The 27,845-nt window shown below is 41.4% G+C and overlaps 1 protein-coding gene across 22 annotated transcripts in view; it reads right to left on the reverse strand.

The window, feature by feature from the left end:
* The window catches only part of MYT1L (myelin transcription factor 1 like), a 669,404-nt gene extending 641,997 nt beyond the window's left edge, over positions 1-27,407 (reverse strand). For 13 of the 22 annotated variants that reach the window (XM_077291353.1, XM_077291362.1, XM_077291361.1 and 10 more), the window contains exon 1: positions 26,536-27,044. The gene's annotated coding sequence lies outside the window, so the exon portion shown is untranslated. Of the gene's footprint in view, positions 1-26,535; positions 27,045-27,152 lie in introns of those variants that run through there. The other 9 variants (XM_077291367.1, XM_077291365.1, XM_077291364.1 and 6 more) reach the window with 4 other exon arrangements.
* Positions 27,408-27,845: the final 438 nt, after the last annotated feature.

Consider the following 27,845-nt stretch of genomic DNA (forward strand, 5'->3'; position numbering starts at 1 on the left):
TACGAAGGTGACAAGTGTCTTGTTGTGGATCGGTGAGTCCATGAAGGGGACAAGCCTCTTTCTGTAACTCGGCGGGGTTACGAAGGTGACAAGCGTCTTGCTGTGGATCGGCGGGTCCACGAAGTCTGCAGTGGAGCCGTCCAGAGCATTTTGGAGTGCGGCTGCACTTGCAGCAAGAGGTTCAGCAGCGGCTTGTGATTGCCAGCAGGAGCTGGTGAAGTGTTGAAAAAAAAAAAAAAAAAAGAACATTTTTTTTTTCTCTGTGCAGACTCTTAAAGGGCCAGTGCGACCCAAAGAGACATGTTTTTTTTTTTCTCTGTACTGTGTGAACTGGTACTGTTGGGTGAACCCCAGAGTGGGGTGGTGTCCCTAAAAGTGGGTGGTGTCCCTAAAAGGGGGTGGAGTTCCGCCAAATGGTGGTTTCCAAAAGATGGTTGTTAAAAGGGGTGGAGTTCCGCCAAATGGTGGTTTCCCCAAAAAAGGGGTGGAGTTCTGCCAAATGGTGGTTTCCAAAAAAGGGTAGAGTTCTGCCAAATGGTGGTTTCCCAAAAAGGGGCGGAGCGTCCCAAAAGGGTGATGCAGTCAGACTGTTGTCCGGGGCAAATGAATTGATGGGTATGGAGGTTGGTGCAGAGAGTGCCCTTGTGGTTGACGGTCCTGGGTTGGGCGTGACCGGGGAAGAAGGTGGACGATCCCAACTTACGGACATGACATTGGTGGGAGACCTTGTTACAAAAATGTTGTGACTTGTCGGCTAAAGCTCAGGATTTACATGTTGACCGCTGGGGGCAGGGAAAAGACCTGACAAAGGTGTGATGATGAAGATGGTGTGTGATAAGTGTTCAACCCTACGGGTTTGAACAGAGGGGGGGAATATGTGGTATAGCGACCCCTGTGGCAGCTAGGGGGCGCTGTGTGTGCTCCTTGAGATATGCATTGAGGCATATATATGGTGTGCAAGGACCTGTGGTGATGTCACGCTCACCTGACTAGCCATGTGACAGGTACCTGGGTGTGGTTACACCTATGTAAAGGAGGTGCGTGGAGCATATGGTGGAATGTGAGTGTTAGTGGGTAAGTGTCCGTCAGGGTGGACACACTTCCGTGTGTCCTGGCAGGACACTGCAAAGTGGCCTGTGTGCTGGATGGTCCCAGGTGGGGACAGACGTTCTGGAAGCACACAGTGACCATTCCAGGCTGGAGAGCCTGCATGCTGGACATAGCACGGACGGTTGGTGTTGGAGGCTCCGGCGAGTGGAGTCATCCTGGAAGCACCTGGAGACTGTAGACCTGGGAGGTCTGTGTTGAGGACCTGGGACTGACCTGAAGTCAGTGTGAGTGAGAAACGTCTGATGGATACCTCTGTGGAGAAGAGGGATCCAGGAAACCTGTGCGGCACCAACAGGTAACGGGAAGGAACCGTGTGATACTGACCGGGGTCAGAGTGAGAGAAGTTGTGTATGGGCACCTCGGAGGCCAAGGGGTGTCCAGGAACCCGTAAAGGTTGCCAACGGGTAACGGTCTGAAAGCCGTGTATAATGCTGACCGGGGTAAGAGACGAACTGTGGTAAAGATGAATATATGCAGACTGTGTTCAAACTGTTACCAAGTTCCTGTGGATGTGGTTTACATTATGTGAAATAAACCGAAAAGACTGTTTTTGATAGAAAACCGTGCCCGAGTGCTTTGATTCTGCTGCCAAGCGAGTGTTCCCCAAGACACGTAGTAGGCGCTATGCTACACCTTCTGTAGTAATAAAAATTGAGTTTTTATTAAATATTTCAGTGTCTATTCCCATTTATGAATAGGATTTATTTATAGAATTAGGCAAAATAGATGCCCAGCCAAATAAATTACAAGGGTGCTACAACTGTAGAGAAGAATAATGGACAAAAAAAAAAGAAAAAAGCCATAAATATTTATTAGTACAACAATATTCCAAGATTAAAAACAAGAAAAAACACAGTATCCACATTGACATCTAAAATGTAATATCAACCAATTGAAATGATACATGTCATTTAGCATGATAAACAATTACAGGTAAACAGTGTGACTAGGTGTAAAGCCCATACAATTGGATACAAACAGGGGAACAAAACTACTAAATATAAAGTTTCCCCTCCCCTGATGAAGCTGGCATGACCGGCGATACACATAGGGTATATTTCCACCGACATCTCCAGCTGGTAATGCTCTCTAGGTCTTGGATCCCATATCTTTTGGTCTAATATCCTTTATTTATTTACCTTCCCACATTTTTTCTATTATATATTTTTTACAATATATCTGATTTGCACTTTATTCTATGGTACTGTGAGCTTGGTATACATGGTTTTATGGCTCTAAGAGTTTATATTATATTATTTATTATATATACTGTATAATATAATATTATATTATATTATATTCATTTATAAAATGAATAATAATAATATTACATGTATTACGATTATCACACTGTCTGGTATATGCCTCTTTATATCATATTTTGCATTTGTCTAATTCTTGAATTACTACTACCTCATTAGTCATTAATTTGGTTCTATTTTTCACATTTTGGTATTTTACACTTTGGGACATAGAGCATAGGGTGTGCCCTTCTTCATATATGCTATTATATGGCACCCATTATCATTCTCTATGTTTATTAGGGTCTTGTCCCCTGTTTGTATTTCATTGTATTGGTTTTACACTTGTAGATGCTTATCATACTACATTTTATGAGAATATCCATTGTGTCAGTGGCTAAGTATTACATACTGTTTATAATCTCTTTTGGCTTATATTACCTTTTAGATGTCAATGCGGACACTGTTTTTAATGGTTTTTAATTGTAGAATATTGTTGTACCACTATATATTTGTTTTTATACATTCTGTATAGGTTGTGCACATTTTTTTAATCTACTTTTTTGTAAAGTAGAAAACTTGTGATGCAGAAGATAACTAAGGAGTTGCATAAATAGAAATGATCCAACTTAACTGTTAAAGAAATGGTTAATCTCTGTTCTGAATAAAATAGGAAAATACTATGATATTGTGCAAGATGTCCTATGTTATCATTTGACTCTCCTTGTGGACAATTTCCTGGACATTCCACATAACTGGTCAGTATTTCTCGGAATTGTCAAGGACATTGATTGTTTGTCTGCAGATTAACGATATATGTCTGTTTTTCTTTTATCCACCCAAAAATCCTCAATATTCAGCCAAAATGTTATGAAGCGCAGACATGTGGAAAGCACCCCATATTCTTCTCATGTAATCTATCTTGTGTCTCAGGATGTGTTTGACAACCCATTGTATAACCTACATTTATGCCAATTTATTATGTAACACTATATTTCCTTTTGATCTTGGGCTTTAAAAGATCAGCCCTGAAAATAAAGACCAGAGATTTTTTGGACAGACAATGAGCATGTGTCTCTCTGATTATTGCTTCATAGCTTAGGTACCTAAGACAGACAACACCTGAGCAGGTTATAAATCCCTTCTCTAACAACTTGGAGGCCCCAGCAAGATATAATTTCTCCTTCGCCTTTCATCTTAGACTGAACAATTGACTGCCTCCCTCCTGAACAGAAAAACAGATCCCAGGTAAGTGAGTAGATTTATTACTCACACAGTTTTGCATGTTTGTTTGTTTTTTTAAACTTATCAATACAGAATTCTGATTTCTTACAGGGAATGCCCCTATTCCAGCTCCTCGTCCATGAGCAGCACCGTACGCTTCCAAAGTGTGTTTTCCCCTCTGGAGAACCCAACACTATCTATTTATTACAATGACAGTGTGCTTATTTTCTTTTATTCTTATTTATTCTTTTTATGGGTGACATTTTATGACTTCATAACCAGTTATTAGTTTTTCATAGAGTTATGTTCTCCAGTTACAATATTTTTAGCTTGAAGGCATTGTTTGAGCTACCTATATTGATGACCATTCTGCATGCTTCCTTCTTTCTTGTTTTGGCCATTCTGTAGGATCCAACACCTGGCAATCAGCTGAGCTGCAATTCTTGGCAGTGACCATTAGGATACAGTCAAATGCCCGTATAAATCATACTGAGATGGGATCGCAATGGTCAGCTCTCCTGATCCAAGCACATATATTTCTATGAGGTTGTCATGCTCGGATAGGGAGAGCCATAGTCAGTCCGAGCATTGCCATCTGATCTTGATTTGATTTATATGGCCGTCTGACTGCGCCTTTACATAGTGAATAAAGCTGTGCCTTAGCTGATACCAGCTGTAGGTGTCATGCGTCGGCCTCCCTCTGACCCAATATTAATGACCAATCCTAAAGGTTGATCATCCATATCATTAGTATGGACAATCACTTTGAATGATAATCCCATAAGTAATCACCATTGGAACTTGAGGGATCTCTATATGTTATTTCCCAGTTTTCCATAGATATACTCAAAATGCAAGGCGGATGACATGAAATCTAGGAAAGGATGATAGTCAGAATAGGTTTAAAGGGTTTGTTCACTAGTTTGATATTAACAACCTATCCTATTATTAATGTAGTGCAACAGCTACTAAACAGCTGTGATATTTCGCTCCATACCATGCTGTAGCCGACTTCAGACAAAACTGATAACAGTTGGTTAGTGGGGATGCTGGGAATCGAAAAGATTTTAAAAAAACTCAAATCTTTTGAAATTCACATTCACCATGCTATGTTAATTTTTCTAAAATATTCACCAAATCGCAATAATTCAAATCCTAAAATTGCCCCAAAAAGACTTGTGTAACACTTTGAGGTTTCCTAGCAATGTATCTAACTCTTTTCAAATTCGTCAACACAAAAACAGCCTAAGTTGTCTCAATGTGATCTCACCGTAGCAAGGGATAGCAACCGGTAAGAAAAGCAGATTATTTAATAACACAGTGCACTGAGAGTTTTCATATTTTAGAAAATTAAATAATGTTGCAAAAATTGTACTTTTTAATTGTCATTTGTTATAGTGCAGAATTGTGACTTAAACTGATGGTGTCGCTGTCAGAGGTAACATCAATGTGTTGTGACCGAGATGAGTGATGATCCATAGATTCCATAATGCCTTCTGCTTCATCCCTACTAATAGGCTTGAATTTTTTTTTCAGTAATTGGTTAGAAACAAATGACAAATTGTTTGAATTTGCTGCAACCTGTGAAAAATATTAAATTTGGCACAAATTCAATTAGAATCTAATAGATTTGCTAAAAAGATATTGATGACCTTTTCTAAGCATAAGTATTCCATGCTTAACTCTTTACATATCTGGCTCTTTCCAAATCTGTTTTACAGTACACAGTGTAACTACACTTGTATTCCTAGAAATTTATGAATATGTTATGAATGCAACAGTGTGAAATTGTGAGCAGACATGCTGCCTCTTTGATGATGGGAATGGCCATGCTCAGTTCTCAATTTATTTAAACATTTCTACTATGATTAACAGGGAAATGGCACAGCACAGAGAGAGAATTCTTATTTTATAGGGCATACACATACCTACATGGACAGATACATAAGGAAGAATGGCAGGTTCACTTTATAGATGCATTGATACTCTACATGTGCTGTAATGCATCACAAATGTGCATATTTACATGTTACAGTACTACCGATTGTGTGCACAGTCAGCATTAGCTACGGAGATGTTAATTACCTTTTTTACATGCACTGTATGGGAATCCTATGCAAATCATATTATATTATTAATAACATTCAAATTTCTTAATCAAACCTATGCAAATTGTCTCTTCAGAGAGGAAGAGGACTAGAACTTTAGTGTCACCTATAGGAAGTAGAAATCCTAGAAGTCAATGTCGACCCTTCAACGAGCCTTGTCACATGACTCAGGATAAAGGCCAAAATGAAAATCTCAATTTGCAGGCACAGCGTTTCGGGGTACTGCCCCTTATCAGTGAAAAGTGTGACATGTGGTTTGGCTGTATGACAGGTGCCTGACCGGGATCCAAGGGGTAATGTTTCTCCTTGCGTAGAGTGACATCTCAAGCATGCTGAGGTGAGGAGACCTTTAAGCTGCAATGCTCCTCTGGTAAATATGCAAATTGTCTCTTCAGAGTAAGAGAACTAGAATGCTAGTGCCACCAACAGGAAGTAGCAATCCTAAAAGTCAATACCAACTCTCCAACGAGCCTTGTCACATGACAGGATAAAAGCCAAAAACAAAATCTCAATTTGCAGACACTGTTACCCCTTGGATTCTGGTCAGACCCCAAACAACATCTCACACTTTGCACTTCGCAGTACCCCAAATCACAGTTCCAGTCCTCTTCCTCTGAAGAGACAATTTGCATATTTCCCAGAGCATTGCTGGTTAAAAGTCTCCTCACCTTGGCAGGCTTGACATGTCACTCTCATAGTTACATAGTTACATAGGTTTAAAAAAGACCTAGGTCCATCAAGTTCAACCTTTCTCCACCAATTATAAATTTTGTCACAAATTTAGTTATATAACCCACAATCATATGTGTATCGAGAAAATCATCCAGCCCTTATTTAAATGCTGTTATAGTGTCTGCCATTGCTACCTCTTGTGGTCGGGCATTCCACAGTCGGAGTGCTCTAACTGTAAAGAACCCTTTCCTAATGTCTCTGTTTAAATTGTCTTAACTTGTATTGAATTTGTCTGTACATGTCCCCGCTTAATTGTAAAGTGCTCCGGAATATGTTGGCGCTATATAAATAAAAATTATTATTATTATTATTATTCCTATTTAGCTATTTAGGCAGTTAACTGGTTCATGCAGCTTTACATGAACACCCGAGCCTTACACTATGGCTGGTCCAAATAACTAAAGCAATTGTCACCATCCACCTCTCGTGTCTCCCCTTTTCCTCATAGTTTGTAAGCTTGTGAGCAGGGCCCTCATTCCTCCTGGTATCTATTTTGAACTGTGATTTCTGTTATGCTGTAATGTCTATTGTCTGTACAAGTCCCCTCTATAAGTTGGAAAGCGCTGCGGAATATGTTGGCGCTATGTAAATAAAAATTATTATTATTATTACTATTATTTAGCTGTCGGAATTGTCTTTCTTCCATCCGTAATGAGTGCCCCCTGGTCCTCAGTATGGTCTTTGGAAGGAATAAGTCATGTGCCAGTGTTTAGTACTGACCACACATATACTAATACATGGGAATGAGATCCCCTCTGAGACGTCTTTTTTCTAAGCTAAACAAGCCCAACCTTTCCTTGTATGAGAGACCTTCCACCCCTTGTAATAATCTAGTTGCCCGCTTTTGAACTGATTGTAACTTCTTTATATCTTTTTTAAAATCTGGAGCTCTAAACTGGATCCCATATTCTAGATGTGGCCTCACCAGTGATTTATAAAGAGGTAATAATACGTTGGGATCACAGGATTTTATATCTCTTTTGATACACCCTAAAATCCTGTTTGCTTTTGCAGCTGCTGCCTGACATTGAGTACTGCTGCTCAGCTTACTTGTTTCCAGAATACCCAAGTCCTTCTGTTCTGTAGTCCTGAGTATACTCCTGTTTAATGTATATGCTGCAACAGGACTACTCTGCATTTATCTACATTAAATCTCATTTGCCGAGTGTTTGCCCTCTCCAGAAGGAGAAACCTTAACCAAACCTACAAAGCTTTAATGAAGGCTATTTTACCAAGTAATCTCCAGATACCACTTCACACAAACCAAAGTCTTAAAATGTCTGCACAAATATGCATTAGAATCCTTTTTTATGACATATGCAAGTTTTATGCCAGCATCCTGGGCAAACTGATGATCTTTCTAAACACGGTGTTCAGCCAGGTCATTATGATACGTCTCTTAATATTTTTAACATTTCCTACTCTATTGTTGGGTGTTGAACCGGAATGAGGTTCTGATATCATAAATGCCTCTATTTTGACTGTTGATTCCTCTTTTCGGTCAAAGACTATTTTTAGGCGTAATTATGTTGATACTAAAAGGGAATGAGCAGATTTTTGCTATGTAATCTGACAACAGCATGGTGCACTGGCAGAGACCCTGATTCCAGCAATGTGTCACTTAGTTTACTGGGTGCAGTAGTTGTGATATAGTCAGATATTTCTCAGTTGCAGACTTATCAGATCTCAGATATTGAGCCCTGTATAACTGTGGCATTTAGTCCAGAAGTGTGTCACTAGCTCTGCCCATCGGCGCCCCTGTCACATGATTACGGGCACCAATGCGTTTGCGATGACAATCGGGGGTCTGCAGGAGACCCTCGTGGTTATCATTGCAGATCTACTATGAGCGCCGCCCCTTGGCCGGCTGAAGCCCTGCTGTGTGCAGCACAAGCGATCATAAGATCACAGCTTCATGTCTCCCATAGAGACTATTGAAGCAGATAACAAGTAGAAAAAAATGCTTTTAAAAAAATTTAAAAAATTAAAAAATATAAAAGTTTAAATCACCCCCCTTTCACCCCATTCAAAATAAAACAATAAGAAAATATCAAAAACACATAAATTTAGTATTGTGGAGTTTAGAAATGCCAGATCTGTCAAAATATAAAAATAATTAATCTGATCGTTAAATGTCGCAATGAGAAAAAAAGTCAAAACGCCAGAATTAAGTTTTTTGCAATAAAATGCAATAATGGGAGATCAAAATATCGTATCTGCACCAAAATGGTATCAATACAAACATCAGCTCGACACGCAATAAATAAGCTCTCACCCAACCCCAGATCATGAAAAATGGAGACGCTACGGATATCGGAAAATGACACTATTTATTTATTTATTTTTAAAAATGGATTTGTTTTCACCATTAAAATAAAAGAGAATCTATACATTTTTAACCCTCCGTCAGGGGCAACTGATCTGACAGGCGCGGCTCACTTAGTTTAATTTCTCTATTTTCAGTGGTTTGTCTGGGAATCACCCTCCTCCCAGTACCTTCCTAGGCTGTGTGAAACCTGAGAAGCCTCTTGTGCTGCAGAGCTGCAGGAGATCAGATATCAGTGTTTTGGCTTCTCCGGCTCATTGCCCCTGAACGCGTCACACCTTTGACGGTTAGAATTTGCTGTTTTTATTCATCCCAATTGTTTTTTTAGCTTGTTTTATGAATAGCTAGTGCTAAATTTGTGGATTTGTCATAGAAGGTTTTGTTAGAAATAAGCGTGTGCTTCTCAGGCACATTGCGCCCTAACACATATTCTCTCTCTTGCTTCAGCTTTTCTTCTCAAATGGCGAGGAGAATATTTGACTTGTCCAATGCCCTTCATGTTGAGCAAGTGCAAAATATACTGCTTGATGATGAGACAGACCCCTTACAGCTAGAAGATTTAGGGGAAGAAAGTGACATTGCTTCAGAAGATGATGTGGAAGAATGTCCAGATGTGTCTGATACAGGTCAAGATGGAGAGAGTGAGGAGGATGCTCAAGACATACAAACATATTACTTTTCTGGTTAATAAACATTTTTTTTTCCACCTGATTATGTGCATTCTCACTTATTACATTCCTATTAAGGTAACTGATCACTTTTAGAGCATTCAAATTTTTAAAAAAGGAAAATATAGCCAATTTTCTAGCCTGTGCCGGACAGGCGCAATGCCCCTAAACTCATTATGAAACATATTGCCCCTGACGGAGGGTTAAAGTATCTGTGAACTCATAATGACCACGGTTAAAAAATGGCACTTCTGGAATTGCATTTTTTTTTTGCAATTTCACCTCACATGGAATTTTTCCACATTTTTCAGCACAGTATGTTAGGTGTCAAGTTTCCACTGCTGCACAGCAGGAATCTCAAACCATCTCTGCTGCGGTCTCCCATTCTCCTCCAGCCGCAGTGGGGCCTGCTCAGCAGAGACGTCAGTCCCAGCGTCTGGCTCAGACAGATGCTGTGCGTTTGGTAACTGCTGCTCTTCCAGGATCAGCCATTATAACCAGTACTGTTCAGCGGCAAGCAGGTGCTCCAGGGACTAAGTCCTGATTTTCTCCTTCTGAGCATGCCCAAGGGAAGACCTCTTATTGGAGGTCGGGGGTCACACGCTCAAGTCCTGTAGCGGCTCCTATTGGTTCACGAGGAAGGTCCTGGAGAGCTACAGCTATAAAAGGTTCGCATGGTGGCATGGCCATGCGCTGGTATAAGCCTGTTATTGTGTGTGTGCTTGTATGCCTATTTTGGTGATTGCTCCTTAATCATTCCCATTCCTTGTGATGTTGAATGCTTGCGAAAGTTGGAGTTAACTAGCGCCTGACAGGGCTAATCTATACACAAGAGCACGATCCTACTGTGTCAAACCAGCAGTGACCACCAGTGCGGCGCTATACGCACTCTGTGCCGCTATCTTCTATTACGCCTGACTACCGGTCAGTGTAGGGTGGGAACTCCCGCTTGATCTCTGCATCTGACTCAGGGCATCCTCAGGAGTGGGCTCAAAAGCCACCGAGGGTCAGAGTGAGATCAATCACCAGCATAGTGGGGGTGAATTGCAGAGATCCCACTAGTATTCATTGGCTGCACCCTGTGACTGTGCTAACAGGGCACAGCGTTCCCTTGACTTCCTGCGTCTCTGTGAAGCAACAGAGTTCCCTTTTGCTCATACAGGGTGACGGAACCTGTGTCTTTTCTGGCAAAGTACCGCCATATAGTGCCACCATTACCTAGCAGCAGTTTCCACTCCTGCACGGTGGACCCCGGTGTTATGATCCTTAGTGGTTGAGGATCACGAATTACTCCAGCTAAGTAACAAACATAGGACAAGCTCTAGGGAGGTGGCAAACTGGACTGACCGCAAATCTGAACCTATCCAAACACACTAGAAGTAGCCGGTGAACGTGCCTAAAAAATCCTAGACGTCTCGAGCCAGCCTGAGGAACTAACTACCCCTAGAGAGAAAGAAAGACCTCTCTTGCCTCCAGAGAAATAATCCCCAAAGATATAGAAGCCCCCAACAGATAATAACGGTGAGGTAAGAGGAAGGCACATACACAGGGGTGAAAACAGATTCAGCAAATGAGGCCCACTAATACTAGATAGCAGAAAATAGTAAGGGGTCTGTGCGGTCAGTAAAAAACCCTTACAAAATATCCACACTGAGATTTCAAGAACCCCCGCACCAACTAACGGTGTGGGGGGAAGAAACTCAGTCCCCTAGAGCAACCAGCAAGCGAGGAGATCACATCTTAGCAAGCTGGACAAGAAACATGATGAATGCTGATAATCAAAAAATGAATGGACAAAAACTTAGCTTGTCTTGGAGAAGCTGGGAGCAAGGTAATCACCAGGAATCTGAAGAGCACTGAATACATTGATAGCAGGCAAGGAACTGAGTATCCAGGTGAGCTAAATAGGAAACCAACCAAGGATAACGAACCAGCTGATGCAGCCAACCTGCAGAAAGACAACACTACACAGTACCGCTTGTGACCACTAGAGGGAGCCTAAAAATAGAGTTCACAACACCCCGGGCTGCGAACACACCTATTTCTATTGTTATATTTACTCGGTGCGTTCCGCCAGCCCTAACACAGTATGGCAAAACAAATGGTGTCATTCAAAAGTACAACTCGTTTCACAAATTCCAAGTCTTCACAAGGCCATAGTGATGGAAAAATAAAAATGTAATGGCTCTGAGAAGAAGGGGAGCAAAAAACGAAAATAACGGAGAATCCCAAGGTGGTGAAGGGGTTAAATGACCAAAGCTGACATATTAACAGTGTATTTCGATTTTTTTACATCTACTGTGTATATTACGCACAAATATAAACACATAGACACATACACATGATATTTGTATATATGCGGTTTTGAGTGTGGTGTGTGCTTGTGTTTGGGCATGTACATGTGTATATAGATATGTTTGTGTATTTATGCATGAATGTATATTTATATATACTTTTGTTTGTAAATATATACATACATAAGTGTGCAAATACTGTATATCCATATACACAGACACATTTACACACCCCACACTCTAAAAGGCACAGAAACGAAACACGCTAAATCACATAAAACACAGGCACAAATACAAAGAAAAACAAACAAAAATACAGAAACATAAAGACACACAGACACACATAACCATCACAAAACACAATTAAAAATACAAAACACAGGCAGACAAACACTCATGAACACACAAAAATACACACCAAAACAATTGCCGTATCTTTGTAATGTTTGCATTTTTATCACTGTCGTGGCTCCTTTTATTTGGCATTTTGATGCCGGATTAGTTACCGTGCACTTTCGGCTCGCTGTATACTCTATGTATGTTATGTTTACTTTTCCATCAATGTATCAGTGATTGACATTGCCCTGCACCATGGAGGATAATGGAGCAATTTAAATAAATAAATGAATAAATAATAATTATGATATCCCCCATAGTAAGAAGCTCTGTCAACCTGTCATGTCCACATAAGACGTAGCTCCTTGTGATTCATACATTTATGATGGCGGGCACACGGGAATCCAGTCTCCTGCATCTTGGAATGATTCCTTCTGCTCTGAATCAGAGCAACCATTAGTCTCATTGCAGAAGTCCATCGCCTGGGAATCTATTAGGATATCACCATGATGCCCCAGGTCAGCCTAGATGCTATCAATATTCAGGAAGGTTTCCATCAATACCTGCATCTTGTGTACAGGAACATGAATGCATTCAGTGTAGACCGAGCTCTTCGAGATGAACGGCTGACGGAGATTTTAGTTGGGATATTGCAGGTAATGGAGATTCCTTTGATAACTCCCTCAAAGATCATATGAAAAGACGCTCCAGATTTGGCAGATGTAGACTTAGATCTACTGTAGCTGCCTCATTAACATTCTGCTCTTTACGCTTATTTCTCGGATTCATCTCTGGGCACCGAGTATGACGGCTCCGCTCCACACATGACAAAGCCATACTATGACATCCGTAGAAGTCTATAGAGGCATGCTAATCCACTTCACGGGCACGTAATGGGCTTTTCTTCCAGATTCTGATTGCTTTTAGGGGGCCTCAGCTCTGTAATATGGTATAGTATGAAGGGAAAACATGACACGAAAAATGGAGTCACAATAAGTCCATGTGAAACTCCAGAGAACCCGTAAGGACAGGAACCATGACCAAAGGAAGGACTGATACTTCTCTTACCTGCGATTCTAACCATTCCTATCAAAGTTCTGAAGAAAGCTATGCAGGTCTGTCAACAACGGCTTACTGACAGTTTCCAAACACACAACATTTTTCCACAAAGAGCAAAATGATAATGAACTTAAAAAAGCTTGTTTAAAATGGATCTGTTACAATGCCAATGGCGTATTTTACTAAATAGATCTCTTAGACCTGATGAGGCTGCTGCATTAACGCTGAAATTCCAAGTCAATATCCTTTCTTGAACGTTTTCCGGGCCGATATTGACATTAGCATTTTTTTAACTGGTATCATAATATGCTGATATTAAAATCAGGGTTATACAGCTGTTCTGAATTTTAAAGTAAGTACACCATTCTCATCAGGTCTAACATGATGTGATCTGTTTAACAATGCATTCATTTCTTATTACAGGTCTCCTATAGTCTAACAACAATGATCAAATATGGCACTACTACCAAGTCTATGGTCAGTGTATAGGTATTATTACCACTAGTACAGTATGTGAGTATAGTTTTGTTTTCCTTAGACTGTAGTGGAACTATTAGGCTTAAGAGAACTCCTTTAAGATATCAAATGATACTACCTACTGATTTGTGAGAGTTCATGCCAATAAAAAGAACTTTCAACTCCATTGCATTCTGATCAAGAAGTTTTAGGGCGAGAGTTTCCTTTTCAGTGACTCCGACTAGGAGAGGTGTTTTATGTTGTCGATGTGTTTTTATAGGGCTTGCGAATGGGTCGCCCTGAGCAGACCACAAAAAGTATCACCATCTATCATAAATCATTTATCCACAAGACAGATGATATATATATGATCCTTGAGGGTCCTACTGCTAGAACCTCCACCGTTCATTCGGACAGAGGGCCTGTTTGAAATGAGCAACATTCACACATGTGCCATGACAAAGTCCATAGGACTGATAGAAATAGCCAAATACAGCATTCACCAATATTCCTACACTCCATGTGTCACCATCGCACTAGTCAAAGAAGGTTAGCCTGAATGAACTAACAGTAACTCATCATTTTTAAAGATGAAGGATGTCAAGTTGGCTGGGACATCCACCTGAACAGGACATCCTCTACCTGCATCCCTCAGCCTGCAAATCTAACAAGGTCGGTTCCAAGACCCACAAAATGCATCACATTCACCAACCTTAAATGTAGCTGTATTTCATAAACTTGATGTTATAGAGACATTATTAAAAGTTTTGATCGGGACGGGGTCCTAGTTCTGAAACTTCCACCAATCGATAAAGTAAAAGAGCAGACATGCTCTCCTCCGAGACTGGTGACAGTCTCTCAGGCTCTACAGACTTTCTATTGAGCCTGTCTTGGTGGACAGCCATGCTGGACCGAGCATTTCTGTTCCTTCTCATTGGGAGTCTCTGAAACACAACATGATGAAAGTTTTTATGGCATGGCAAAAGTTTTTTTGAAATGACGGTAAATGCGGTGCCCAAGATAAGGAAAAGTCACAATGGTACAGTAGTGCTCCTCTCCAATAGAAAATGTTAAAGAAAGCCAAACAAATAGTAACAGAGTCAGGATGCTGTGATCAGGAAAAGTCAACACCTCAACAGCGCCACACCTGTGCACTGGCTGTGAATGATATGGCAGCTTAAGAAACAAGGGGAAAACACAAGAGCAATAGGATCTTGTCCGAGAACCAGTGAAAGATCAGTAGCTGCTCACCTTGTGGGGTTGTGTGACCCACAACAAAATTTGGCATTTTTTAAACTAGTTGTCCCGTCTGCTGCAGCATCACAGGTTGGAGGTTGGAGGATCAATGTAGTAATCAAATAATAGAGTAAAGTTGGTCAATCTGAGCTGCTGGTTGTGAATTCACAATAAAGATCCAATATGCGGTTTCAAAATGTCTATGCAGTTTTATTCTCAATGCGTTTCTTTTTTTTTTTCTTTTTCAATCTTTTTATTAAACATTTTGAACATTTGTAGAAAGGGAAGGAGGGTGAGGAAAGGGTAAAAGGACAAAAGGGAAATGAAGGGAACATGAAGGACCTGCAAGTCCTTGTGAACAATCACAATGTTATATACATAAAAACAGAACTCTATTAAGTTTGGGAGAACAATTCTATCCATCGGGACCATTTTCTAGAATATTGTTCAAATTTATTTATTCTCAATGCGTTTCGGTCAGCAACTTCTTCCGCGGGAGAACAACAACTGTTGAGGTTCTACTAAGGAAGAAGTTTGATAACTTCGAAATTCGTTGACTATAAAACCACGTAGACATTTTGACACTGCATATTGGATCTTTATTGTGAATTCATAACCAATAACGTCGATTGACCAACTTTACTCTACTATTTTCTATGGCAGCTTAACTCCAAATGGCTGGTCTGTGAAATCATACCCAGCCTGGACATCCTTGGTGCTATTTTTGGGATGAAGAAGTCTTGTTTTTTCTAATCTCATACAACCCCTTAGACAATAAGAAAAAAAGGGGATTTCTGTGATATGAAGATCATATTTAGGGTTTTGCTGATATATTTATTGTATAACGATAAACGGGGAGAAAATGTCTCGATCTTTGTCATTAGATTATGTTCCGTCTGAACAGGTGGCAAATCGCTGGTAAACAAGTGCATCAGTGCGTCCTGTGAGGATGAACCAGTAAACTTCTTATCTTACCTTATGGGTGTTAGTTACTCAGGGGATAAACTGCTGCCAACTAAACAACTGAAGAAGCCAGATCATCTAAATCACTGAATTCATTAGACTTAAAAACAAACCTGGAGTTTTCTTCTGTTTTCATCAATTCATCAAGTGAATAAAAAACCCCACAAACGATGTATTACAGTGGCGATGATGCACACACCACCAACTGAAGTACCTGTATAACTGTTTATATATATGTCTCAACCACTGAATTCAGCTTTTTCATTCAGTCTCATTGCCCCTGTTGTATAATATCCGCCCCTCGCCATGCCGTCTGCCTTTACTAATATTTGTGATAGAATGGATGGTGCTAAGGAGATCACTGGTACCAGCGAGGTCCTTTAGTAGGACATCACTGTTGTAACAAGTCAGATTATTCAAGTTTTTTCCATCCTAATTCTTCCCCCATAACCTGTAAGTGATTTTACTGAAAAGTGGAAGGTTCTGCAGCAAATCAGCCATGAAGTGAAGACCACGTAATGTTACAGAGTGGGGTAAACTATTGCTGAGGAGCAGAGGGCAGAAAAGTCACCAACGTTCTACTGACTCCAAACCTCCTTCGGTATTACCATCAGCACCATGACATTGGATTCCATGGTTGAGCGAAGGATGCACACTTACATCACTAAGCACAATGCCAAGTGCTGGAAGCAGTGGTGTAAAACCTGCTGTCACTGGACTCTGGAGCAGGAAAAATGTGTTCTGTGCAGTGACGGAGTATACGTCTCTGTCTGACATCTGATGAATGAGTCTGGGTCTGGCGAATGCCGGGAGAACGTTACCTGCCTGACTGCATTGTGACAACTGTAAACTATTACGGAGGAGGGGTAGTAAAATGCTTCTTTCTTTCTTATGTGTAAATCTAGGAAACAGAGCGTACAATAAGGCGATACCCTATGGAGGGAGAGTAGGAGAGAGCTGGTTCCGCTCACCTGGTGGAGTTGTGAAGGACACAACTCCTATGTAGGCATGAAGAGAATTAGCTACTGCTGCCCCATGGCTGGTGGATAAATCCTCCAGGAGATACTGGAACCAGTTGGAAGAACACGTAGGTGGTCTGCGCTGCTGGAGTAAATCAATTCCTCAGAAATGACGATGAGAATAAGGCTTTTAATTCACAGCGCATTTCAATGGAGGTGGCTCCTTTGTTAAATATTCCCCCTCTGGCTTCTATTCACTGGCCCATCCTGGGCTCTTATCCCACTTCTCCTACATCCCAATCATTTGTCCTCTATTCATCTGTTTACATTTTATCATCAATAAGTATGGTCTTTTTCAATTTTCCCCTCTAACTTTAATCAATTTGAAGTTGCTAGTTGATCTTCCCTCCCCTTCCTAATGTTGCTATTGGTTTAAGTGCCCTTGTGGGTGTTCTCTATGTAGTTGGCATCCATTCTGGGCCTTTACAAACTCATCTGTGGTCGTGTTTTGCACATTGGGCTTTTTCACTTGAAAATGGCGTCGGTACGGCATTGAAACACATTGTGAAAAAAAAGCCTTTTCCTCATCATTATTTCTAAAGAACTTATTTACTCCAGTGGCTCAACCCATCTACTTATTCATCCAACTGGATTCATTTTCTTTCTTATGAGTCATCACTTATCCCCTCTCTTCGCCTCCTGAACTAGCTATGCACTATAAAAACATCTGTAGCTCCTGATAGCTCACACAGGGGTCAGATTACAGCTGCCTAGTAGAGAGGGGTAGGAGCAGGACAAGAGAGTTAGTGTTCCTGCTTTCTAGTAGGTGTCTTATCTCACCCTTGTTCTGGAGTCCATGTCTGCAAATGAAACGACATCACTTCCTGTTTCAGTCTTATCTGCTAGCCGACCTCCTCATGGTGGTCACAGACAACAGTTCATATAGACAGCAACGCTCCAACCCTGAAGCCTAAATTACAGGATGAAACGCAAAGGACTAGACAAAATGGTAGATAGAGGTGGGGCTTGTGCTTGATTTATGAAACTGAGGCTTTGTGTTGGAACTAAGCTTTCGGGGTATCTGGTTCTGCTGACAACATGATGTGTCTCTACATAATGCAATGGCTGGGGGTATGCAAACTTTAGTATCATCGCTGTCAATGTGGTTTATGGGTCTTTGTGTGATGGTTGTTAAACAGGAGTAAGCAGTAACCAGACAATTCTGCTCAAAGAACAAAAGGATAAAGCATGTTACAGTCTGACATGTCTGATCCTTCTTCTGTAAATATCTGTTGTTGTTGGTAGGGGGGTACAGGAAACCACCATATGCATTAAATGATTGTCTGTTGCTGTCAAAGCCAGTTTGTCCAGTCAAAATTTATTTAATGTCCCTGAGCACTTTAAAGGGAATCTGTCAGCAGACTTTTGCTATGCAATCTGGAGACCACATGCTGTAGGGGTTAAAACACAGATTTCAGTGATGCCTCTGAACATTGATTGTTTTAGCACCAGTAGCTTATCATTGCTGTGACTGGCTGGTCTTGTGAGCCCTGGTCGGACACGCCCCCTCCTGTGATAGGCACCTGTCTATGGACTTTGTACATGGAGAGCCTGCTGTGGGCGGGGTTAGCTGTGGTGTAGGCGGGGTTAGCTTCCTCAGCCCTGCTGTATTGCTAAATCTAAAAGCTCTGATTGTATCAGAATGGCTGCACCCAGTAATCTAAGTGATGTGGAATTCAGCTTTTTTGCCAACATCAGGCTGCTCTCAGATGAGCAGGGCTGTATTTGCCATTAGGCTTTGGAGGGTAGGTGCCTAGGGCAGCACATTGAAGGTGGCAGTGCCACCCAGAGGTAAATATTTTTTAATACTTCCCTCCATCTCCCTCCAGACTTGAAAACAATTCTGATGCCTTTCTGAGAGGGGACGGGTGTGTTTGTTTTCCGGGGGGTGGGGGGATAAAGGGCAGACAGAATGAGCTGTAGAGTAAGGCAACAAAAAAAAGCTCTGCTCTGATTGGTAGAACAGCAGTCAGCAGGGGCTGCTGTGCGCTACGTCACCAGTCAGAAGAAAGATTACATGCACGGAAGAAAGTGCTGGGGAGCAGGAAGCTATGAGTTTCCAGTCATCCTCTGCTGCTCCATCAAGTCCTCCTGCAGCAGCACAGTGCAAGTACAGCAGTGGTGCATTAGCAATGCTTGCAGTGCTCCTGTTGTGTGAAGGGGAGGGCAGGAGACTCAGGACTTGCAACACTATTTCTCAGGAGAGGAGGAGGGGAGTGTGTCACACAAGGACTGGAGCCCTGGTGTAGGTGTCCTGCTCCTTCCTTAATATTAATGATATTATCCCCCATGCTTGTGTTCCATAGACAGGACAGGGATCTGGTTTCTGCAAGTCTGGCAGGGTGTGATCCTTTACCTGTGTCTGGACAAGATGGTGTAGGAGGTGGAGTTAGTAAGTGCAGGTCTGTGACACTGCCTGTCACACTGCCCTTTCCACACTGCATTTTCCACTCTGCCCTATCACTCTGTCCTGGTCATTCTGCCCTGGTTACTCTTCCCTGGTCACACTGCCCTGTCCACTCTGCATTTTCCACTCTGCCTTGTCACTCTGCTCTGGTCACTGTGCCCTGATCACACTGCCCTGTGACTCTGTCCTGGCCACACTGCCCTGGCTACACTGCCCTGGTTACTCTACCATGATCACACTGCACTGTCCACTCTGCATTTTCCACTCTGCCCTGTCACTCTGCTCTGGTCACTGTGCCCTGATCACACTGCTATGTCACCCTGTCCTGGTTACTGGGCCCTGGTCACATTGCCCTGCCACTCTCCCCTGGTTACTGTACCCTGGTCACTCTGCCCTGGTTACTCTGCCCTGGTCCCTGGTGCTGTTCAAACTGCCCTGTCACTCTTCTCTGGTCACTCTGCCATGACCACATTCCCTGTCCACTCTGTCCTGTCCACTCTGCAATGGTCACTCTGCCCTGGTCCCTGGCCCTGGTCACACTGTCTTGTCACTCTTCCCTGGTCACCGTGTTTGGTCTGGTCTTTTTTTTACTGTCTGATGGGTAGGAGTAGCTTGGAGATTTTTTTTTTCTTGCTCACAAAAAAACCGGATGCTGCACTGATGGTGAAAATGGATGCCTGGACCACAAATAGATTAAAATTGTATCCAGCACACTGAAAAAAAATATGTTTTTCTTGTATGCAAAAAAATAAATGAGGCTTTACGGTTTCCTAAAAGTAGGTTGCATTAAAAATCAACATGCCAAGAGCAGCATGAGCGCTAAATACAGCCCTGTAGATGAGGTAGTAAAAACCTGCTGACAGATTCCTTTTAATTGAGTTGTCCACCTTGGGTGACAGTATTTTTTTTTTTTTACTTAAATGAATTAAATCATTTTTGCAGTTGGTTTCCACTAAAGTATTCTGCTTTGTTTGGCTTTTACAGCCATTTTTGTTTCCCTGCACATTCAACTTTGATGTGGTCTGTGGTTATAAAGATGAGAGGAGCTAAAAAAATACAAATATAAGACTTACAAACTCCCCGTTGGACCATCAGAAAGAGCTCCTGCAAGTACTTTTTTTTTTTTAATTTATCCCAAATGCAAACATGATTTTAAGTTGTAATTACATCTATTACAGTAGAAAAATAAATAATTAAGATTTTCTCCACAGGTGGCCCGAGTTTACAGAGTTCTTAGGCAGGGTTACATTACTTCTGTTTCTATACAACACTCCAGAACTACTAATTCTCCAAATGTAAGATACAGGGTATTCTTATAGGGTAACACAATATTTTTTTTTTCCATGGAAACAACCAACCTACAGTACAGACCAAAAGTTTGGACACACCTTCTCATTTAAAGATTTTTCTGTATTTTCATGACTATGAAAATTGTACATTCACACTGAAGGCATCAAAACTATGAATTAACACATGTGGAATTATATACTTAACATAAAAGTGTGAAACAACTGAAATTATGTCTTATATTCTAGATTCTTCAAAGTAGCCACCTTTTGCTTTGATGACTGCTTTGCACACTCTTTGCATTCTCTTGATGAGCTTCAAGAGGTAGTCACTGGAAATGGTTTTCACTTCACAGGTGTGCCCTGTCAGGTTTAATAAGTGGGATTTCTTGCCTTATAAATGGTGTTGGGACCATCGGTTGTGTTGTGCAGAAGTCTGGTGGATACACAACTGATAGTCCTACTGAATAGACTGTTAGAATTTGTATTATGGCTAGAAAAAAGCAGCTAAGTAAAGAAAAACGAGGGGCCATCATTACTTTAAGAAATGAAGGTTAGTCCATCCGAAAAATTAGGAAAACTTTGAGAGTGTCCCCAAGTGAAGTGGCAAAAACCATCAAGCGCTACAAAGAAACTGGCTCACATGAGGACTGCCCCAGGAAAGGAAGACCAAGAGTCACCTCTGCTTCTGAGGATAAGTTTATCTGAGTCACCAACCTCAGAAATCGCAGGTTAACAGCAGCTCAGATTAGAGACCAGGTCAATGCCACACACAGTTCTAGCAGCAGACACATCTCTACAACAACTGTTAAGAGGAGACTTTGTGCAGTAGGCCTTCATGGTAAAATAGCTGCTAGGAAACTACTGCTAAGGACAGACAACAAGCAGAAGAGACTTGTTTGGGCTAAAGAACACAAGGAATGGACATTAGACCAGTGGAAATCTGTGCTTTGGTCTGATGAATACAAATTTGAGATCTTTGGTTCCAACCACTGTGTATTTGTGCGACGCAGAAAAGGTGAACGGATGGACTCTACATGCCTGGTTCCCACCGTGAAGCATGGAGGAGGTGTGATGGTGTGGGGGGGCTTTGCTGGTGACACTTTTGGGGATTTATTCAAAATTGAAGGCATACTGAACCAGCATGGCTACCACAGCATCTTGCAGCGGCATGCTATTCCATCCGGTTTGCATTTAGTTGGACCATCATTTATTTTTCAACAGGACAATGACCTCAAACAAACCTCCAGGTTATGTAAGGGCTATGTGACCAAGAAGGAGAGTGATGAGGTGCTACGCCAGATGACCTGGCCTCCACAGTCACCAGACCTGAACCCAATCGAGATGTTTTGGGGTGAGCTGGACCGCAGAGTGATGGCAAAAGGGCCAACAAGTGCTAAACATCTCTGGAAACTCCTTCAAGATTGTTGGAAGACCATTTCCGGTGACTACCTCAGTAAGCTCACCAAGATAATGCCAAGAGTCTGCAAAGCAGTCATCAAAGCAAAAGGTGGCTACTTTGAAGAACCTAGAATATAAGACATAATTTCAGTTGTTTCACACTTTTTTGTTAAGTATATAATTCCACATGTGTTAATTCATAGTTTTGATGCCTTCAGTGTGAATGTACAATTTTCATAGTCATGAAAATACAGAAAAATCTTTAAATGAGAAGGTGTGTCCAAACTTTTGGTCTGTACTGTATAGCACAATTGGTATTAGCTGAAAGGTAAGATTTTCCTGTAATTTAGCCATATGATTTTTTTTTCTGATAAACATATTTTTCTTATTTTGCCTCTCTATTGCGGATGTATTAGCAATCAAAGTATTAGGCATCTAATGAGTTAACTTTTGTTAAGTCCAAGTGGGTGTTATCACATAGCAACTCATTCGGTGAGAAGTGCCCGCCTCCACCTAAAGCTGTCTGATAACACCCACTTGGACTTAAAGTTGACTCATTAGGTGCCAAATACTTTGATTTCTAATATCACCACAATGAAGAGACAAAATTAAAAAACAAACAAAAAAACAACGTTATACTGTATTACATCATGTGTCCAGTTCAACATGAAAAATTTGGTGAAAGGTCCTCTCAGTGGTAATTTAAATCCCCAATGTTGACCATAGGCTACACAGACAGTTGAAATTCTGCAAAATATTCACCCATACACAAAACTCCTGGAACTAAAAGCTATGTGGCCTGCAATCTCCATGGCTTCAGCTAGGGCTGCAAACAATACCTGAGATTCGTGATATGAAATGATAGTTAATCAGGATTTCTTTATAATAATCTTTGACAATATAGTGCCCCCCTATTCCAATTGGTGCACTTACACAGAGTAAAGTTTGACAACCCCATCAAGTTCAGTGGGACTAACAAACTTAGTCATGAGTATGACTGGCTAGTGCAGTCTAAACGCGTCGACTGGGTCATGTCGACCATGTAAATTTTTCTTTTCAATGCACTATATTTTCTTTTGAAAAATAAGAAGAAAAGGAAAATCCAGTTCTGCTTAGCCAGACTCCAATTTTTTTCTATTTTCCTTGATGTTTAGGCCAGGTGGAGCCCCAGGTGGATGAGCGTAGAGCAACTGGGTGAGCTGGAATCAAGTTTCTAGAAAAGGATCAGACCTGATTGTTAGGCAATCCCTGCATGTGTCTAACAGACACAAAACATGCAACTGTGGGGACTAGAACATATTAATCGAGCACACCCAAGATACTCGGATAACACCTGAGCTTGCTCGGATAACAGGATATCTGAGCACACCCGTTCATCACTAATGGACACCTTTAAAACTTCTGATGTAAAAATGAAGTAAAATGACAAGTAATAAAAGCAAAAGAACAAAGGATGAGATGAAAAAAGTGACATCCCCACATGTAAGAACTTACAATCTATGTGACAATTATAAATGGCTTTTATCATTAGAAGTAGTTGTTGTCGTAATATCAACCTCAATATTGTTGTGATCAACAAATCGCAAAAACAGTAAAGTTGGGTGAATCAATTCACAGGGCTTAGTCCAATGGCCAGTAATCTGTGATCGTAGGACAGGAGTCCTCAGTACTACCTTGTACTCTATGGCATCTGCTGTTCTTCTAATGATTAGCTGGCCTGGCATGAGATCATGCATGCTTAACACCGCAACAATGACGTTGCATCAGGCCGGCTAATCAACAGAGGAACCAATGATGCCGGGAAGTTAGAGGCAGTTTTCAGAGCCTCCGTCCAGCAGCCACAGAATACCTACCGACTTGTCCGATAGATCAGCTCTAAAAAATACTCAATGTTTTTTGAGCCTCCAATATATAAAAGATGCAACTTTGACATCAGACTATGATTTAGTTAGTAGATGCCAAGTGCGAAAAAACAGCTACAAAGTAGGAAGACACAGGGAGTGAGGGAAAGCAGGTAGAGACCAATGATAACAGTAGTAAGAGGTCACCAAAATTACTGGGCCTCATAGAAGACACTTTGGCTGCGTCTCCAAAAGTGATCTTGTTTTATATGAACTGGAAACAAAGTCTACTCCAACTGGCAACAAGTAAAGGAATAGTCTTTTGGCAAGATTGTGAACTATGCCCCCACCCCAAAAAAAGGAACCATACCAAAATAATAAAACTAATGGGCCACAGGTGGTCTTCCTATGAACCCATTTCACCATTCCCAACCCTTCTTACAACAAACCTATCTCCCGTTTTCTATGGATGGCACCATACCAAGACTTTCCTCTATTACGAATATTAATTGGAGAACAAAGCGAATGGCATTCCTGTTGCCGTAGATTGCAGCGCTCGCAAAGTGGTGCAAGAAGAAGTCCACTTTTCCATTGTGAGGATATTAGCAACATAAATCTTAGAGCACAAGCCCGAGCCCCAGATAACACAGTCAGACGCTGAGCCAGCTGTTTTCTCTCTCCCTTCCCCAATGAAACCAAACTACAAACACGTTGATCTCTTTCACAGACAAGGGCTTCCCTTGGAGACCCCAGGAAGCAATTTTTATTTTATTGGGCAAGCAATGTCTCAACCGGAGCCACTTTTCAGAAATTCTTACAAAAAATTAGCAAAAACAAGTATATTAAAAACATATAAAAAAAAATAAAAAAATAAAATGGCTACTCAAAAATGAATCGATCATATTTATATCCTAAATATTTCTAGATCGTTATTCCCTATTATGTAGCCCCAGTGCTGGTGGCTGGCAAATAAACATATTTTCTGCAATGTGGTGCAGACATGACTGCGGCCAGAAGACAGAGTACTCTGGATTTTGACAGCAGTAGCCAATTGCCCAGATGCATAAAGCAGGTGGGAATTTCAACGCGGCAGAGGGTCTGTTGGCAGATAGAGCATTGATTTCAGTCTCTGCTCTCAGTCTGCCATGGCAGACTCATGATTTAATAGCTCTCTATGGGTTGCCTGCAACACTGATTATTTCTATAAGAAAAAAAAAAAAGCAGGTTAGCTGCCACAGGGAATATATACCTCCATTCCTGCCAAAAAAAAAAAAATAATAATAAAAATAAGACTAAGACTATCAGGTCAAGCCCAGATCTGAGGAACTGTCCTAAGTTCTGAAAACAATGAGAATGGTGCTTTGTGAAGAATTAAGCCCCATGCTGAGGTCCTCCATCCACAATGCACCATCAATAATGGCTCAACTTCATTCCCTTTGTTTATAAACTATTTCCAGTTCCCTATACATTGTATTTCTAGGGTAAATTAGCCTTAAAATCTCCTAATAAAGCCACTAATTCACTGCACAGACATCAGGAGCAAGAGAGGAACCAGACTCAATGCAGCATCCAGAAGTCTGTGTGGAATTTTAATCCATGGATGCTGCAATGCCCGGAAGCGCCAGCAGCAGATATGGGGGCTTCACAAAGTTTAATGATAAATAACCTGGCAGATCAACACATGGACTTCAGACATTGTGCAAACATCCACCTACTTCCTAGGCACGGGCATGGGCTGGATGACATGCATAGAACATAGGGACACAAGAGTTAATCATTAACCCCTTTCCTTGCAGACACTGAGATCATTTGGCTGTTATGGAATTTGCTGGAAAGACTGAGATAAAGTAACAATAGCGTCTTTGTTCTTATCCTTTGTTACTCGTCCAATATTACTATGTCTATGGAACTTTTATTGTTTATGATGGGGGTGGGGGGCTATTGCATGTTATGAATGTGAAAAGTCTATGGTGTGACACTGGTAATAAATCTTTAGTATCATAGGTAATAATGAAGCAGGATATTATAAAGATACCGCAAAGATAAGGTGTAGATCCAGGAGACAAGTTAGCCTGGAAATGCAGAATTAATGCGATTATATATGTCATAGGGTAGAGTGGTGTCTGGGATAAGAGTAATGTCATCAGACGGGGGCTAGAATATAAAATGTCTCCATCATCATCACCATCATCATCATCATCATCATCAATGCTCGGCACAAGTTAGGATTCAGCTACTTCTGGTAAACATGCAGCACTTTCAAATTAGGTCAATCAGTGTCTGTGAAGGCTCCACCAGGAGCAGCCGACACCAAGCTCCTACATAGACGGGAGCAGACAGGTGGAGCAGAGCTGATAGTGTCCTAGTTCTGGTTCTGTGTAAACACACACTAAGAATAATGGCAAATGACCCAACTCAGCTCAATATTATCAATAGCATTACTAATTCTATAAGACCCAGCTCAATAGAAATCGGTCTACGTTCAGGTCTATGGACAAAGATACAATCATCTGTGTGAAATCCACCTTAATATGATGAAATGACTGTCAATTTTTTTGCTACGTACCATGAAAAAAAAAAAGGAAAATGCCATGCAGGTTGCTTCGTCTAGACCTAAGCAGCCACCACCGGCTAATTTTAGCTCCCTGTTAGGTCCCACTTTCTGCAATGTCTCGTCAATGCATTGGAAGTTATCAGCAATGAGATGAAGTTTACTTTGCAGACAGAAGCACAATCCCCCACCACCACCACCTTCCCCCAACAACACATCTTCACATGCTTCATCCAAGTCACTTCTGATATAAGCAACAGACAAAAGGAATATTTACCTGATGGAGAAACGGAAACGCCAAGTGATCTCAACTGGAGAAGTCTTAAGTCAACAAAGTCCAAAATGTGTCCCTCTCGGTAGGCCAAAAAAAGGCTGATCGGCAATCATTCTATAGAAGCAAAGACACCCCGAGTTTCCCCCACTTAGGAAATGCACCAAGAAAAATTGACAAACCTCTTCCATGACAACTAAACTCTTCTAATGCATTTGAACGCCCACCATTCCTCTTCATTCATCCAATCAACTTTCCACCGCACCTCTTCCCTCTCTCTTCCTTCAGTGGAGACGAGACCACTTCTCATCTGTATGCTAATTATTGTGCCACATGGACAATAGTAATGATGTTTTCAGACTAGAACGCGATGGACCTGAAGTTCAAAAATAGATATTAATAGGGTTGACGCCGTTAAACGGCGAGAATGAATGAGCATGTGTGTGTGTGTGTGCACGGCTGAGGCTCAGGCATCGACTGTGCGTCCTCTATTATGAAAGCGGCAGACAGTCTGCGAGGCGATGGGCTAGAAAGCTTAGCTGTGTAGTATGCATGAAACACCAACTCCCTCAGAGACCACATTACTGCTGCAGAATAGCATCAGTAGCAGATTGCTGACTTACCCTGTCTCAGGCTGACATCCTTACAGAAGAGCAAAACATGTCCATTCCCCAAATCCTAATGTCTTGGTGCCCTTCAATGCTGAGCCGTATATTTTGCCAGGGTCTGCCTTTGGATTAAACAAATGATCTCCAACTCTCTTGCTTATTGGGCTGCTCAGACAAGTATAGGGATGTACTGTATGCTTTAACATTGTACCCACAGGCCCCTAAATCTCCAGAGCAGACTGGGTAGCGTGTGCAAGTGCTGTATATATCGTAATAGATGGGAACTCGGCAGCTGAACAGAGCATTGGAAATAATCGCAGCACTGTTTAATATCATATTATATGTCACGGCATTCCATTAATGAGTGCATCAAACATCAGACATGGATGCTAGAGCTTGACGAGTTACACAACCTTAGGATTTGCAATATTTGAGTCATTCTTGCAAATGGAAGGTTTTTCATAGCAAAGACATTAAGATTCCTCTTCTACGAATATTATGTGAGCGAAGGGATTGTGTCTGAACTTCTTGGCGTGAGAGCATAGGGGATGCCTAATATTACTTATGTAATCCATCGAGAAGACGTGACTGCGATTAAGTCACATTGTGCTCTCTTAGCCAATCACTTTGATTACGTCAAATTGCTAAATTGTAAACAACTCGGGATCTCGTCTCGTGTCAGACATAGGAGGCTCATCTACCTCTGCC

The sequence above is a fragment of the Ranitomeya variabilis genome, chromosome 2 (assembly GCF_051348905.1).
Source record: "Ranitomeya variabilis isolate aRanVar5 chromosome 2, aRanVar5.hap1, whole genome shotgun sequence".
NCBI lineage: Eukaryota > Metazoa > Chordata > Amphibia > Anura > Dendrobatidae > Ranitomeya > Ranitomeya variabilis.